The following is a 10,665-nucleotide window of genomic DNA, read 5'->3' as shown; positions in this document are numbered from 1 at the left end:
TTAGAATTGAGACAATTGATAGTGTATAGATGGCGAGTTACATCAATGGAAGCAGACTTAAAAATCATTTTGGACCACTGACCCAAGAGATGCTCTTGCAAGAACATCTCTTAAAACAACAAAAACACCTCGCAAAGGAAAACATTTATCAAGCTCAAGAAGAGGCTAAGGCAAGGGAGGCCAAAGCCAAGCAATTACTCCATAAAAGAATGTTGCATGTGAACATGGATTCCTTGACTCTCCTGGGATGAAGAGGAATTGAACATTGAGCCAGCATAACTCAGGGGGTGGAACTCTGTATGGCTAAATGTCATGCAATGAGCATTGCACTAATAGATATGGGATCGTCATCATAACCTGATCTCATATGAGACATGGGTAGCCTTAGACAGACCGCACCTTGAACCCACCAATGCACAAGTACGTAGTGTGCACTTGATAACTACAAAAGCTGAGGGATTTTTAAGTGTTAACATTTCCATCAAAAATAATTCCTTGGTTGGAAAGGTGTTTGTCATGCCTGCAGGTTCCAAGGAAGAGGAAATGATCCTAGGGCGATCTTGGATTTGCGCCAGCAATTATAATATCCAATGGGAGAAGAGGACAACACTGCTAAACGAGGGCAACAATATCATGTCCGTACCCTTATGGAGCCTGACAAACATAGGGAAACATGCCATGATTGAGGAGATAGCAACACCAGGCATGGTGATGTCAACTCATGAAGCAAAAAAAGCGTCAGTTTCGCAAATCCCACACAAACAATATCCAAAGCCATAGGGTACATAGCAATGGGTGCCCAAGGTTCAACTCAAAAACCAACCCCACAAGGAGGAGAAGGAGGTGACTATGGAACCCATAATAAGAGGGATTCAAAAAGGGGCCAAAAATAAAAAATGGCCTTTACAATAGGTTGCCAGTACTCCAGAAAAAACAACACCCCACAAGGCATTCGTAAGCAATGGGTCCGAAAGGATTTACTACTGGCACAAGGATACTACCAAGGCAATACGATAGTAGAATGGACTTGGCAAAGAGTACAAGCCATTCAAGACCTCCATTGCAATCAAAGAGAATATTCCCAACTTTCGGGACTTGGTATCTATGGTGATCATAGAAGAAAAGTCTCTAGGTGAGGACTCTTCTTCACAAAGCAACACATCAAAATAGGTCTTTTACTCTAATTCAGGTAGAGGTGGAGGTCGTGGTCGAGACCAAGGTGGTGGGTGGCTGACAAGGAAACTAGAATTATGGACAACATCAATACAATGATTTGCAGCAATAGTAATTATACATAGGTCCTCTCTCTCTCTCTCTCTCTCTCTCTCTCTCTCTCTCTCTCTTTTGCTTACCCACTCTGTCTCTTTCCATCTCCTCTGTAGTACCCTAAACCTGTTTGCAGCCTTGTTGTTTACCTCTCTCTCTCTCTCTCTCTCTCTCTCTCTCTCTCTCTCTCTCTCTCTCTCTCTCTCTCTCTCTTTTGCTTACCCACTCTGTCTCTTTCCATCTCCTCTGTAGTACCCTAAACCTGTTTGCAGCCTTGTTGTTTACCTCTCTCTCTCTCTCTCTCTCTCTCTCTCTCTCTCTCTCTCTCTCTCTCTCTCTCTCTCTCTCTCTCTCTCTCTCTCTCTCTTTGTGCCTATGCAGGCCCCTTACTGTTGTTTCACTGATACACACACATACGTATGGACCTTTCACCCATTATAGATTCCCAAGCATTTAGAGGCAGATGTAGAAGTTCAACCTATGTAGAGGGTTGCGAGTGTAAAGTTTTCTGCCAATGCAATCAAGGATTATCATGCATAGAGGAAGTAAGAACAACTTGCAAAGGATGAAGTCTAAGGTACAAGAAGAACAGGAGCACAATGCAAGTCATGGTGCAAATGAGCAGAAGCATCAAAAAATATGCAATGACGTTGTTCAATACTTTAATCAATGGACCAAGGGTATAGACAAGAAGACAAGGTTTGATATATTATCTCAGGTTCTCCAACATCACTCCATGAAGGAAATTTTTAGCAATTTTCTACTATGGAACCAAAAAAGTCTAATAGAGGGCATATGAAATACACTTGAAGTAGTGAAAGTGCCTAGAAACTCTGAGGAGATATTTCTTAAAAGGTCTATTCAAATGATTCTTATGAATGGTCAATTGGCACAAATACATCCTCTCTTAACATTGCAGATGCTTCAAGGTAGTTGAACATACGCAAATGTAATTTCTATGCAGCTAGAGAGCGTTTGCAAACCTCTGCTGATGGTATTTTGCCATTATCTTCATGGCATTGGCAAGCCTGTGTAGTGGGCATAATCAGTGTGATGATGAGGTGAAAGAGCTTGTTTTCAATTTTTGGTTAAGCTATACTCATGTTTTACCCAACAAAAAGGATGTATGTCGCAAGCGCCTTGGTAGAAAAGCTTATGCTAAGCATCTGACACACCTTCTCGATCAATCTCAAGTAATAGCAACAACCTGTGCTCCAACACTTATGATGATTTGGTGTACTTTTATACATTACATATTCCTTCATTATAGATTCAGATAAAAGATTAGATGTTTGCAATCAGTATACAAAAAAATGCCCAATTCTCTACTCTTCTATGATTCTATCATCCTTGTATGTGCGTTGTTTCCTTCTGTTATCATGTGTCTATGTGTATTATGTCTGACTATTAGATTTTCAATCAATCAACCTATAGATCTTGGACTACTTGGGGAAGTTTAGGACTAGAAAATCTAGCACATAAAAAGTGGTTCTAAACGGTTTTCAACTTAGGGGCGGCAATAAATAAAACCAACAAGAAAACCGATGTAATACCAGTAAGAGGTTGGTGTTAAACTAGTAAGATACCTGATAAAAAACAAGTTGTATACACTTAGGCTATAGAAAAAACAAACTTAACAGGCTTTTCACTAGTATCATACCGCTCCCAAACCAATATGATACTGGTTGTGGAATGATAGTTGTATACAACTAACACTACTGATAGGGAAAAGTCCAGCTACTTCCGGCTAAACACTTCTATCATACTGGCTTAAGAGCATGGTCTCCTCTAATGTACTCTCTATTTAACAAATTTTCTAACTGGTATTATATTGGTTGAACACTGGTATGATACCCAGGTAAAGGCCGGAAGCAGAACTTGGGGTGGCCATATGATACCAATGTTTTGTACCGATATGATATCGTTTGGAACATTAGCTCTATGCAACATGCATTAGATATAACATAAAGATCATCTTTGCTTTAGACAACACCAGTTTTGAAACAATATGATACCAGTGTTAAACCAATAAGATACCAACTAGTGAACTAGCTGCATACACCTAAGAGTCTATAACTATAAGCCAGTTTCAAACCAAATGTTTAACTTTCTCTACGATGGTTTTGTATTGCACATTGAACTATATTTGTTGTTTAAGGAGATGCATCCAAAGGCACCAGTTCATCAACGAGCTTTCAACAAATTAAAGCCATACTTTGTGTGCAAGCTTAAGGATCGATATACTTGTTGCTACATAACACATGTTCAAATGTCATTCTTAAAAGATGCCTTGAACCAGATTAGAGTATCTACTTTTGGGTTGCATGGCAAAGCATGTCAATGTGATTGTGTCACTTGTAATGTGGGTTCTCAGTGGTGCAAGGCTACAGAGAAGTCCTACAAGAGCATCACAAGTGCATGGGAGTCCATCCTATGTCCCAAAGTTGAAGGTACTATTTTCCATTCTTTGAAGTGTCTAATGGGGATTTGCACTATCAGTGGTCCTCGAAACATAGCAGTTTGTCCAACTGAATCTGCATATGTTGGTCGTCTTGTCACCGTGAAGATCTTTCAGGGGACATAGAATGTGGAACCACTAATGATGGCAAGACAAAGAAGAGGAAAGAGTTAATCCACAAGGAAATGTCACGCAAGGCATTGAATCAATTGTTCAATGACCAGCTCAGAAAGTTTATCAAGCATAATTTTGTGTACAGGTGGCAAGCTGAGCAATACAAAGAATGCTTGTCCAATTTTTTCGAAGATGTGGTAATATCTGTTGTAGACTTTGCTGAGAATTACTCTTTTAAGGAGGAAAATGAGATACACTCAATGCACTGGTATTCAATCCAAGTGTCCATATTTATGCATATTACATACTTTTGCATTACAGGCAACATCCACAAAATGATACACTTTTATATCTCTAATGATAAGAAGCATGATACCCATGTTGTGCAACATTGTTTCATGCTACATTTTAATTGGGTATTACCCTTTGGTATTCCCCTACAATGTCATTGGGTTTGGTTTGATGGTGCTTCATCTCAATTCAAAGCAAAAAGGCCTTTCTACTTTGTTTCCAGGTACACTGCCATCACAGGGTTGCAAATGACTTGGAATTTCTTTGGCTCTCATCATGGAAAGGGAGAGCACGACAGTGCAGGGGATGTGGTGAATAGAGCACTAACTCATGAATGACTCAAGCCTAATGGTGCTAAGCTCCAATGTGCAGCTGATGTTGTAAAGTTTTTGCTGGAGCTGAGTCCACATATGCATCACAAGGTCGGTACGTTAGTAGAGTCTTTTGGGAGATAAAGGTGGGTGATATAGATAGAGATGAGGCATGGAATGTCAAGGCTCTAACAAACACAATATCCCTACATTCAGTCTTTGCATACTCTCAGCATGATCCAATAGCATTGAGGGTGCGTCAGTTATCATGTTATTGTACTAATTGTATGGAACACTTATGGCATAGATGCAACAATTAGTCTCATATTCATAGCTGGGACTACATTGCCCTTGAACCATTGGTAGATGGCACTGAAGAAGATAATGTTGACATTGATGTTAACATCACAAACATTGAGGAGGCCACCTATGAAGGGCACCATGATACCCTTAGTGGTGTCCTTCTTTTGTAGGAGACAATTTCGCAGTGATAATTAAAAAAAAGAAATCCAGAGAATGCGGACTTCTACATCTTAAAATGCACAAAGGAGAAAGAGCTCTGCCAACAAGAGACCTACAAAAGACGAATGGGGGAATGCCATTGCACATGGTTGTTTTATTTGTGAAAGGGTTCTTCTGAAAAGATGCAAGGGAGAAGAGAGCTTGAGCTCTTACAAGCACACACACACTCACAAAACCCTAAAAGAGAACACACAAGGTGAGAGGCTGAAAATATTCTTCTTCTTCACACAACACTCAACACTCCATATACAAAAGATAAGAGTACACACATGAAAAGGTACTCAACCAAATACATACTAGGGTTCTCTATAGTTTGAACCCAACTACATACACACATGAAAAGGTACTCAACCAAATACATACTAGGGTTCTCTATAGTGTGTACCCAACTAAATGAGCTGGCGCTATAACTATGCCAGTCTCTAGAATGGCTGTCACATAGCCTGTCATCCCACTGGCTTCATATCACCCATGATCTCACCAACCATGCCAGTGGTGTAAGTGTGGGGTGGCCTATCTCCCAGGCGGGTCATCAATGTCCACCGCCTCACTAGATGAGCTCGATATCTCAACACTTCCCCTCGAGCTCAACTCCATCTCATGTACACCAAGAGAAGCCCTGAATCTGCGAAGCTTCTCTGTAACCCAATGCTTTGGTGAAGATGTCAGCGACCTGATCCTGTGTGATGACATAAACAAGGTCAACATCTCCTGCCAAAACCTTCTCTTTGACAAAATGATAGTGGACCTCTATATGCTTCGTGCGAGCATGAAAAACTGGGTTACTGGCCAACTGTATACTACTAATGTTGTCACAAAAAATTATAACTTGTCTATCCAACTGATAGACCCAAATCTGCAAGTAGCTTTCTCAACCAAGCTACCTTACATGCTGCCATAGCAGCACCTTTGTACTCGGCCTCTTTACTGGATAGAGCAACCGTAGGCTGCTTCTTGCTGCTCCAAGTCATAGCAACACTCCCAAAGAAAACATGAAGCCACTAGTAGATCTTCTATCTGAGATACTACCAGCCCAATCAGCATCTGTGTATCCATGTACACATATCTCTGTCGTCCCAGTTTCATAAAATAGTCCACAATGCAAAGTAGACCTCACATACCTCAGTATGCGTCTTAATGCATCCAAATGCGACTTCCGAGGAGCCTGCATAAACTGACTCACCAACCCAACATCATAGCTCAAATCTAGCCTGGTGATCGTCATGTAGATCAAGCTTCCTACCATGCATCTATACATAGTAGGATCCTCCAAAATCTCTCCTGAATCTGCACTCAACTTGCCATTTTGATCCAATGGCACTGAGATAGGCTTGCAGCTTGTCATACCATACTTGGACAACATGTCCAAGCCATACTGTCTCTACAGTAATCCAATATCATGTGGTGACCTAATCACCTCAATGCCCAAGAAATATCTGAGCTCCCCTAGATCCTTCATCTCAAACTTCTGTCTAAGCAAGATCTTTACATCAAAGATCTCTGCATCATGGTCCCTCGTAAATGATCAGGTCATCTACATAGATGACAACAAGCACAACCCCTCTATCACTGTGTCTCACATACAGCGAGAAATCTGCATTGGCTACATGAAAGCCAATAGTGACAAGATATTCAGAAATCTTGTCAGACCATGCTCTTGGTGCTTGTTTTAAGCCATACAAGGCTTTCTTCAACCTGCAAACATGCTCGGGGTGACTCACATCCTCATAACCAGGTGGCTGCAACTTATACACCTCTTCTTGCAAATCCCCATGCAAGAATGCATTCTTTACATCCATCTAATGTAAAGACCATTGCTTTGATGCAGCCATTGCTATCACAACTCTCACTGTTGCCATCTTGGCAACTGGGCTGAAAGTTTCCTCATAATCAATGCCATATGTCTGCGTATATCCTTTGGCTACCAATCTAGCCTTGTACCTAACTTATGCTTCCATCACTGTTATGTTTTACTTTGTACTCCCACTTGCATCCAATGGCTTTCTTGCCTTCAGGCAATTACACTAAATCCCAAGTCTCATTTCCATTATAGTGCATCCATCTCCTCATTTATAGCTTTCTCCCACAAAAAATTTCCAACAGCCTCATCAATGCATGTGGGCTCTACAACCTATACAACTTTTGCCATGTATGCATAGCCATGTGCCACATAACTATCATAGGTAAACCTCTACACAAGATTCTTCACTCTCCCAAATCTTTGCAGCTTTGCATTCATGGCTTCCATAGCCTTCTTTACACCAGGTGTTCTCATAGCTAGTATCCCAAGATCCTCAAGGCTCATCTCTGAGCCACTAGACTCTCCACCATCAACATAAGAATGCCCTACAGAAATGTCAGGCATACTAAGGGGCTCAACCACTTTCTCTTTGCCTTTATGTGATGTACTAATCACATTTACAGGACTGGTATTGTGACGTAGCCTACCACTCCATGGTCTATCAAACTGAACCACTAGACGAGGACTCTCCTGGTCCACTCAAGGACTGTGATTGCTGACTTGCATTCTGTGCAACCACATTTCCACTCACATCAGCCCCAAAATAACTTCTTTTTCAGCAGTATACCAGCTACTCATCTCATCAAAAACAACATTCCTGCTTACCCTCAACTCACGGGTAGCAGGGTTATAACACCTATATCCCTTTTGCCCAAGGGAATACCCAATAAACACACATTTTTCAGCTTTTGGATCCAGCTTAGTTCTCAGCTCATCTGGTACATACACATATGCAATGCATCCAAAGACTTTCAGATGAGACAAATCAGGTTTTCTTCCAGCAGTAACCTCTCCTCTCTGGAGTTACATCATGTATGGCTGTAGTTGGAGTCCTGTTCATGATGTAAACATAGCCTCAGCCCAATAGCTATGCGGCATATTCTTCTCTCCCATCAATGCTCGCGCAATCTCAACAATGTGCCTGTTTTTCCGCTCAGCAACTCCATTTTGCCTGCAGAGTGTATCTGCATGTAAACTATCTTTGAATACCATTCTTCTTCAAAAATTCAGAGAATTCATTGGAGAAGTACTCTCCCCCTCCATCTGACCTTAGGCACTTTACATGTTTCCCTTTTTTCTTTTCAACCACCATAACTCTGAAATTCTGAAAATGAGTGAACACCTCACCCTTCTCCTTCATGAAGTATACCCACACTTTCCTTGTGTGGTCACATCAATAAATGTCACATAATACCTACAGCCTCCCATAGACATGGGCTTCGTAGGACCCCATATATCTGAATGCACAATATCTAGTGAATTTTTGCTCACATTTCTATCATGTAAGGTTCCCCCCTTCCACAAATAGGGGAAACACTTAAGATAGCCCGCTAAGTCTTATCTTAGAGAAAATTTCCTACTCATCGACACCTTGACCATACAGAGATTCAAGGATACGATTCATAGGTAAGACCTAGTTCTATCCCGCAGGGGAAGCGTGGTCTTCTAAAATCAAATCACCCATAGGATAGACTGAAACTAGTGAGAGACTATGACTAGAAGGATAGACTGAAACTAGTGAGAGACTGAATGACTAGAAGGATAGACCGAAACTTTGTTTAGAGAAATTTTTCAGGATATATCTCATTAACTTGCATATTATAAATTATTAAGATTATAACTCCATTAAGATTTGAATAGTTGATGTGTGAATGCCATCCATTGGATGCTTTACACTAGGATCTGAGACAACATGAATCTCGGATGTGTAATTCCCAAAGGATCATGCTCTTAGATGTGTTAATCCCTAGATACTAGATGTGTAATTTTTAGAAAACTAATCATCTCAGATGTATTAATCCTGATTGCCTTCAAATGTGGTGCTATGATAAGTATTTGATAGTTTTGAACTTTTAATGGATACAATGAAAGAAGCAAGCTCACCCTTGCTCGTGTCTAAAAATCATAAGAAATGCCAAATTAGTTGGAAGCATTGTTGTCAATCTAACCATTGGAGCTAGAAAGTTACAAGCATTGTTGTTAATCTAACCACTGGAGCAAAAATCAGTTATATGAGATGCCATGAAAGTACACCTTCGTGAAAGGTTTTGTCCTCTAGGATTTCAAGAGGATAAAATGAATGAATTTTTGGAGCTAACCCAAGAAAGGAAGACCCTAAAAGAATACCACCAAAACTTTTGTTAAACTTCTCCGATTTGCTCCAGAGATGGATGAGGTAACTCTTCTCCATCGATTCATTTGGAAGCTTAATCTATCTTTGAATAACCTCATCAAGAATGTGAAACCATCCTCTATTTCATAAGCCATAATCATAGCCAGAGACTGTGCTAAAGTTTTTTTTGTATAGAAAGTGTCGAGAAGGACATGAGTCCTTCCATGTTAATCAAGAAGAGGTCCCCTAATTCAAGAGGAACGTCAAAAAGCCCACCCTTGGCTACAAGGAATCATGAGCTAGAGCAAAAATTAGGTCAAGAAATAGGGATAGCAGGGTTAAAGATAATCGAATTCAACAAGTATTTCTATGAGTAAATAGAAGAGGAGTGGTGCAAGATTCATGTGAAGTAATGTGCATGATGATGAATAGAGCTATTCTACAAGACGATACTAAGATTATGAAATTGCTATCATAAGTTAGATTGCATAAAGAATTGATTTCCTTACATTTTTCCATGAAAATTTGTTAAGTACCATATTACATGGGGGTATAGAATAAGGATTTTGAAGGTTCATATCATATGAGAGGTATATGATGCATGAAATTAGGATAATAAGGCCAATTAATTTTAGAATAATAGACCTTTTGGGGGCACAACAAAACGAGCCAAACACATGAAATAAGGGACTCGAAACAATGTTTAGATAAAAAGAAGATTTCTACCTAGTGGTGGGGACACCAATTTGAAAGAGACAGGAGGATTTACTTAGATACTACCCCAGCTCGCGAGATGAGGACATCTCGAATCTTTTAAGTGGGGGAGATTGTAATGTCCCTCCCAAGCCATGTATGTATGTGTCTCTTTTAATATAGATTTCAATAAGAAAAGAGAGTGTAATTAGAAAGAGTGAGACAATAAGGCTAGAAACATTAGAAAAGTGTTAGAATAAAAATATTAGCTCCAAAAATCCTAAAAGAAATAAGAACATAAGAATAGTTCTATTAAGAGATAAGTATCCCCAAAAATAGAATTTCGATTTTAGGTGATAAGAGGTCATATTTAGAGTACTTTTACACATTTAAAGCCCATGCATACTAAAAATGTGGAAAAACAACGCGTTTCTAAAGATGGTGCGTTTACGGCTATATACAGACGTTTTTGCCTATTCTGCCCGCGTTGGCTTGTAGACTGGATACCTTCCCGTTCTTTTGACTGGTTACATGACCATATTCTGAGTTTTTATCAGAGAGCTATGGCCGAAACAATTTGCTGTTTCTGTCAAGGTCTTTACATAGAGAAAACTGTGAGAAGATAGCAAGTAGCCTCAAGGTAATCCTAGAGTTTGAGATGCATATATCCCTTCATCTTTATCTAATATCTCAGAAAATAAGCTTAGATTTCTATGGTCTTTCGAAGGAAGAGACCAAAACTCCATAGCTTTTCTTGTAGAGAAAGAATAGTAGACCGTAGTCCTGTAAGAGAAGGCTATTTTGCCATAGATCTTAGAAAGAGAGGAGAGTCACAGTATGAGTAAGAGGAGATAAATCTTGGAGATGATTGGATGAT

General features: G+C 39.9%; 1 pseudogene; it reads left to right on the top strand.

Moving 5' to 3' along the window:
• The first annotated feature begins 1,831 nt into the window (after positions 1-1,831).
• Positions 1,832-4,444, top strand: LOC147606100 (uncharacterized; annotated as a pseudogene).
• The last annotated feature ends 6,221 nt before the right edge of the window (positions 4,445-10,665 follow it).

The sequence above is a fragment of the Cibotium barometz genome, chromosome 58 (genome assembly GCF_041138505.1).
Source record: "Cibotium barometz isolate CiBa-2024 chromosome 58, ASM4113850v1, whole genome shotgun sequence".
In the NCBI taxonomy this organism is placed as follows: domain Eukaryota; kingdom Viridiplantae; phylum Streptophyta; class Polypodiopsida; order Cyatheales; family Cibotiaceae; genus Cibotium; species Cibotium barometz.
Note: the sequence above shows the minus strand (reverse complement) of the source record. Positions and strands in the feature narration are given on the sequence as shown.